The following is a 7,944-nucleotide window of genomic DNA, read 5'->3' on the forward strand; positions in this document are numbered from 1 at the left end:
ATCGGTTAGTGGTTGAAGCTGCTAGGACAATGTTGATACAAGGAGGTGTAGTGAAAACATTTTGGAAAGAAGTTGTAAGTACAACTATCTACACAATGAATTGAGTTCTGGTGAAAAGAGGTAAGGACAAGACCCCTTATGAATATTGGTATGGAAGATCACCTGCTGTTAGCTATTTTAAGATATTTGGTAGAAAATGTTTTATTAAAATAGGTGATTACATTAGCAAGTTTGAAGCTAAGAGTGATGAAGACATATTTCTTGGCCATTCCACCAAGAGTAAGGCCTATAAATGCTTCAACAAACGGACATAGAGAATTGTTGAGAGTGCTGATGTTCGAGTGGATGAATGTCCTGAAGTCTCAGAAAGAACCAATTCAGAGAAAGAGGATGAAGATCCTTGCATTTTGCTTTTGGAACTTGTAACAGTTAAATCAGAAACTGGTAAAGTAAATTCTGATGCACCTGTTCAACCAAAACACATAAATTCAGAAGAAGATGATAATGAAGAAGCTAAACCTGAAGAGAATGATCATGCTATTCCTAGGTATGTGAGACTGAACCACAATCCTGAGTAGATTATTGGGGATAAGGATGCTGGAGTACTAACTAGAAGAAGAATAAGAGAGAACTCTTGCATGATCTCCACCATTGAACCTAGAAGTGCTAAGGAGACATTTGGTGATGATTATTGGGTTAAACCTATGGAGGAGGAATTGGATCAATTTGAGAAAAACAACACTTGGACCTTGGTACCCCTATTGGTAAATAAAAATGCTATAGGCACTAAATGGGTATTTAGAAACAAGTTAAATGAAGATGGTGTTGTAGTTCACAACAAGGTAAGATTAGTCTACAAGGGTTATGCTCAAGAAGAAGGAGAAGATTATGGAGAAACGTTTGCACTAGTAGCAAGACTAGAAGGTGTCAGAACTTTACTTGCCTTTGCAGCCCATAAGAAGTTCAAGGTATACCAGATGGATGTTAACTCTGCATTTTTGATTGGGATATTGGAAGAAGAGGTATACATAGAGCAACCAGATGGTTATGCTTTGACAGATGAGAAAGACATGGTATGCAGATTGCATAAAGCTTTGTATGGATTAAAGAAGGCACCCAAAGCATGGTATGAATGACTTCATACACATCTAATGAAGACAGGCTTTGCAAGAACCAATGATGATAGTAATATTTATCTCAAGTCTACAGGAGATGAAATACTGGCTAGTGAAGTATTTGTTGATGATATTATTTTTGGAGGTAATGATGTCATGAGCAATAGTTTTGCAGATGAAATGACAAATGAGTTCGAAATGTTTTTAGTAGGGGAAATAAATTTCTTCATAGGCTTGCAGATACAACAAATGAAGAATGGTATTTTCATTACACAATCTAAGTATGTGAAAGAGGTTTTGAAGACTTTTGGCATGAGTGACTGTAAACTAGTTGGAACACCAATGGTTATAGGTTGTAAGTTGTCCATGATAAATACTAAGAGGGGGTGGGGAGGTGAATTAGTATACCAAAAAACTTTACCAAAGACTTAAGCAAATTTACTGCAGATTGGTGTAGCCTTTTAAACAGTAAACCGATTAATACACAGAAAAGCCAAATAGAAAATAAAGCATTCACCCAAAATAACACAATAACCATAACACGAGATATTTTGACATGGAAACCCAAATGGGAAAAACCACGGTGAGTAAAACTCACAAGTCTACTATATGCAGAATAGCAACCAGACCGGTTAAGGTTGGATCGGTTAAGCCCTTACAATGTTCTTCATTAGAATAGATCCTATTAGGAATCTAGATCTCTGTTAGCAGATAAGTGCTATTAAAGACTACCCTGTTAAAGGATTTTAGATCCACAATTGTGAACCACCTTGTTAGAGGATTTTTGAATAGGCTTAACTAAGCCTACCCGACTAAGGGTTTCAGACTTGTCGAAGAGATTAGTAATCAACAAGTAAGTGATCTAGAAAGTAGCACAAAATGCTTAGTTAGATCCTTGAATATTCTCTGTTAATGCATTACAACATTACTTCAGTCTTCTGTTAAATCTCTGTCGCAAGATACTTTTTCTGCAAAGACCTAATCTCTTTTTCGCAACCCTTCTACACACATACATCTACATACAAAACCCTAGACATGATGTCCTCATATAGGAATCTAATTTCATGTTGGTCCAATGAGATTAGGCTACAATTTCTTAGGTACAGTGCATCTAGACATAATTTGTAACATGGCACGGAATCACCGCATCGGTGTCGGTGGATGATAACTCATCACACTTTATAAGTTTGCCGATTAACCAAACACAGTATACTGATTACCGGTTTACAAACAAAGACTAGTAAACTAGAACATAGTGTTCCGATCTAAAAAGACTGGCTGCCGCTTGGGGTCCTCATACTGCTTGAAGTCATTGTACCGCTTGAGGTTGTCAGTCATGCTTTGACCGGTAAGCTCCTTCTGCAAACACCGATAGTCTTTAACAAACAAAGACTATGCATACAATGGCATACAATACCGTCTTGAGCAATACATCACATAGTACCAGTTGAGAATAACTCATATAACAAATAAGTGTGTGTCCATCAATGACAATCACAACTAAATATCATCAAAATGCCAACAATCTCCCCCTTTGGCATTGATGGCAACACTTAGGAAAATTTGACATCTAAGTGCTTACAAAACAAAAATGCTGCCATAATCAAAATTACTCCCCCTAAGCATATACACTACTCCCTTTGCCAAAATTGCAAGGATGAACTACTTCAATACCACTCCCCATAAAATTTTCAAACCAAAATTACTCCCACTTTTCCAACAATGACAAAGTAATACAAACATGCCAAAATCATATTGCATAACATAAAAACAGAGTATATGTCTATGACAATAATGAGTAAAACTTTTCACAAATGAATTTAAAGTTTTTCAAAAATTCCTTCATGTCTGTAGACCATGTATCTAGGAGCGAGGTAGCAATTTCACTCTGAGTCTTCATCTGGAATGCTAATTCCTCCATGACATCAATAGTACTCAATTCCTAAGTGACAATAATAGTGTCCATGTTCAAAAAGCACTTCTAAATAATCTGCAACTTAGGTAACAACAACAACTGAAGTTTCTGCAAATCTTGAGACTACTTGCAGATCTTTGAATCAATCCTGTCAATCTATTTTCGGTGAGTTTGTACAGTCTGCCCATACATTGTGAAGGAATCATATGGCACTTTGAATTTGTCTATATATTTCTTTAACTCCGATTGGAGTTGACCCTTCTTCTTTAGAGCATCATCATAGAATAGATTGGGCTGGCAAATTTTGCTCAGAAGTTTATTACCTTCAGCCACGGCTAGACTGATATCATCTCTCTGATGTATTAGCTTGGCTCTGTCTTCATTGAATTGCTTCACCAATGCAATTTTTAGTTCCTTTGCATGCTTTTTCTCTGCAGTAGCCTGGGCAACATCTTCCAATGATTGTACTTGATCACACACTATTGTGCATAGAAGTTTCAACTGGGCCAGTGAGGAATCAGTACCAGAAAGATTAGTTTCAGGAACTAAGGTTGAAAAAGTATCAACAACAAGTTGAATAACATATTTTTCTTTCTTCCTTCTCTTCTCTTTCTTTCTCTTCTTCCTCTGGTTTAGTACTCTCAGCATCTAATGCATCCACATCAATAGGATTATTTTGCTCAGTTATTCTTTCTCCCTTATCTTTGAAGGTTTCATCCGGTTTAGATTTTGATAGGTCAGGCTCTTGCTCAACCTGCCGATTTGCTTCAGATACCTTCTACATCTTGACAACTTGTTTAGCCTATAGATGGGTGTCTTTTTCCACATCAGAGACTTTACCTCCAAGTAAATGAAGTCTTCTCTTTTGCATGAAAAAGATGCCTTTGTACTGATTAAGAAGCTCAAATAATTCAGAATTAGAGGCATCTGGAAAAAATTAAGCAAAAATTTGCTACCTAATTTCTTGCTCCTTTTCAAGGACAATGCGCCATTTATTATTTAGAGAATTATATAAAGAATTAGAAACAACAGGTTTAATATCAATCGGAGACCGATCATTATCACATAAATACTTAATAAGTTCTTGCTCTACCTCTTGCTTTTCAATATTGCTAAGATCATCAAAGTAATCTTTTAGATCATCAAGAATTTTCCTTCTAATGTTCTTCATAATCCTTTGAAAATGTGTCATAGGCTTGTAAGAAGCAACATGTATATTTACCAGTGCAGAGATTGCAGGTACATTACCGATTGGATTGGTCTTCTTACTCGATTGCCTCACCTTCTTTATTTCATCTTCCGATTCAGTGTCTACTGAATCCTGTGCTTCATTCTTGGTTCTCTTCTTCCTCTCAAATACCTTTGGCGGAATAGCCTCTGGTTTCTTCTTGGTTGGTGACCTCTTTGTTACTTTAGGACTGGCAGTAGATGTAACCGGTGCCGATGCTGATGGCACAACTTTCCTCTTCTTCTACTTTGGTACTACAGTAGGATTGACCCTCTTAGAGTAGGTACCACTCCTCTTCTTCTTTGGATCAAGAAGTGAAGCAAGTAGGGTAGAGGCATACTCGGTAAGTATATCATTCACCACTTCATAGCACATAGGCTCAACTTCATCTTGTCTTGGCTCAACTGCTTCCATTATGCAATGATCCACTTTGATTGTGAAACAAATATCATCTTCATACTTCTTAATCAGGTCACCTAATATCCTTGTTCTCCGGTTCATCTTCAATCTAAACTCATCAAAATACCCGTTTAGAGTCTCCAGATAAGTAGATCCTATTGCTTGCAGACTCTCCTTGATTTGTCTTGTAATCGGTAGGTCACTTGACCATTGAACATCACCAACTCACGGAAAATACCCTTGAAAATAAAAAAATAACCCGACAAGTAGTTGACCAAATTTGAACCTTAGTGTCTTGTCCTCTTTGATGGATTTCAAATTCTCCATGAGTTGTTTTTGCATGCAGGTACACAAGTCGTACTCTACATCTTCCTTAATCATTCGATAAGCAGCATGCACCGCAACTGTAGGAACAAAATTCATTTTGCTGGCATATAATACTCTATATCCGATCACCATGCACACATACTTCACCAAGTCATCTTCAATGGTGTTGATAGTCATTGCCCTCTTGTCGCTCATAGAACTGGTGAGCTCTGTCACTTTGGTTTTTGTGATCTTACGAAGAGCAGGGACTTCTCCAATATTGCAGAAACCGGTCACGACATGGATTTCCTCCATTGTGATGTCATGGGTTCACTCAAGATACATCTTGTCACCATGAACCCTACTTAGAATAATTCTTACATGATCTTCTGTGAATTCCTTGAGAAAATATGCTGCATTGTGTAGTTTTTTCTTCTCGATCACACTGTAGTCTGGTTCAATCTTCTTATCTTTTCAACAAAACAAACTCAACTAGGAGTGAATCACTAGAGACCCTAGGTCTTCTAGTTTGCAATCAATGTAACCAGAAACATCCCCTTTTCACAATGACTCCAATGAGAATTTGAGATAGGACATTGTATTTCACCTTCTTCCTAAGAGATTCAAATGACTCCTAAGGTGCAGAAGAACTAGAAGAGACTTTGGATGTAGAAGCCATGTCTAAAAAATCCTGAATGATAAGAGTGAATCGACAAAAAATACCTTTTCACTCCAAACAAGGGTTCACCGATGTCGAGCACAACACACTTCTCCAAAAGCTTGCTTTACCACTCTGACCTCCACTTTGGATAACTTGAAATGTCTGCTGGGTCTTGCACAAGATTTCTTTCTGGATTTATTCAAATGCAAGATTTGATTACTTTTGTGACGCTACTCAATTTAGACAAATTATTCTTCGAAAATAGGTATGTAAAAATGACTGCAAAAATCACCTTTATAAATTCTCCTACCTACCATAATAAATGCATCACCGTTTAGGGTACAAACCCTAATTTTACCTTTTACCACTTTATTTCTTCAGTCGGTTGACAGGTAACTAATACTGATAAAAGCACTTTACTGATATACTCTGGGGGTTCAAAATATTGTTACCAATATGTTCCCCCTTAAGCTTTTCGAAGCTCAATTTGCTGATTCAGGGGTCTCCACACTGGGTGCAGAAATTGGTGCATCTTGTGACTTCTCTTCAGATTTATTTTTCCAAATTTTATCCATATTGGCCTGAACGGTTTCAACATCGACCTTTCATTTACCTTCTGGGTTGATTGGTTTGCCTTTCGATGGATTTTGTCTCAATCTGCATGCTCTAGCAAGATGTCCCAGTTTATTACAATGATAGCATACCATACCAGGTGCTCTCCATGGTCCGGTGTTCACATTTCCGTTCTTTCTCCTACATGTTGCAACAGTGTGACCACCACCATGATAGATCACACAAGTTTCTCTCCAACCATTTGCCACTCCATAACCATTTGATCTGTGGCCATAGGTTCTATACCAGTTAGGGTTTCGGTTCATAAAAGGTTCTTGGACAAGTCCTTTTGATATCAGTGAATAACCTCTAGGGTTTTCCTTAACTGACCTGCACTCAAAAGATCTATGCCCAAACTTGTTGCATGCATAACAATGACCATTAAATCTAGCAGTTCTAGCCTTGTGTTCATACACATTGTTTTGCATGTAAGGGAAATTATTATAAGCCTTGCTCCTACATACATTGGCAGTATGTCCTTCCTTATGACAGTTAAAGCATACAGGTTTGAACTTTGGCTTACCTTTTCTTTTGCTACTTTTCTCAGATACCAGTTGCTCTTTTGATGCATCAATCTTGGTTCCAGATGATTCACCTTCCTGATATGCAGAGAATTCAAGTCCAGAGGTATCCTTTGATGGCTTCATTGATTCCAGGTTTTGTTCCAACTTTGCAGTACTCCGGTTGAACTTTGCAAGTATCTCCTTCATCTCAGCAAGTTCCTTGGAAAGAGATTCATTGGTCTTCATTAGGGTTTAATTTTGATAAATGGATACATTTAGTTCTGCTTGCATTTCTTCTTTCTCTTCCTTATCCTCTTGCAGATAAGCGGTAATGGTACCAATTTCTTGTTTCAACTTAGAGATCTCATGCTCCTTGTCCTTCACTAGATCCTCAGCTTTTCTTCAATTTTCTAGTTCCTGACTCATCCTAATGGTCAATCCTTCCAGCTCCCTCCTCAAGTTAGTTTTGGACTCCTTCAGTTTCTCCACTTCTTCAACTAGGGCATCCATGTCTGCTTCATCAGAAGAGCTATTTTCAGTAATTTCTAGCATTTTCTCAGCAAGTTCTCTTCTTTTGGATAAATAGGCTTTATACTTGACCTTAAGTTCATCAAAGGCTTTCTCAGATTCAGCAAGATGGTGATTAAGTTCCCTCATGTTGTATTCCCCCATATCTCCTTTCAAGTGGTTAGACTTAAAGAAAGGTTGGCTCTGATACCAATTGATGAATACTAAGAGGAGGGGGGGAGGGTGAATTAGTATACCAAAAAACTTTACCAAATACTTAGGCAAATTTACTGTAGACCGATATAGCCTTTTAAACAGTAAACCAATTAATACATAGAAAAGCCAAATAGCAAATAAAGCATTCACCCACAATAACACAATCACCATAACACAGGATATTTTTAAGTGGAAACCCAAATGGGAAAAACCACGGCGACTAAAACTCACAAGTCTACTATTTGCAGAATAGCAACCAGACCGGTTAAGGCCTACAATGTTCTTCATCAGAACAGATCTTGTTAGGAATCCAGATCTTTGTTAGGAGATAAGTTTTGTTAAAGACTACCCTATTAAAGGATTTCAGATCCATAACTGTGAACCACCTTGTTAGAGGATTTTTGAACAGGCTTAACTAAGCCTAACTGGTTAAGGGTTTCAGACTTGTTGAGGAGATTAGTAATCAACAAGTAAGTGATCTA

This window comes from Cryptomeria japonica, chromosome 11 (genome assembly GCF_030272615.1).
Source record: "Cryptomeria japonica chromosome 11, Sugi_1.0, whole genome shotgun sequence".
Taxonomy (NCBI): domain Eukaryota; kingdom Viridiplantae; phylum Streptophyta; class Pinopsida; order Cupressales; family Cupressaceae; genus Cryptomeria; species Cryptomeria japonica.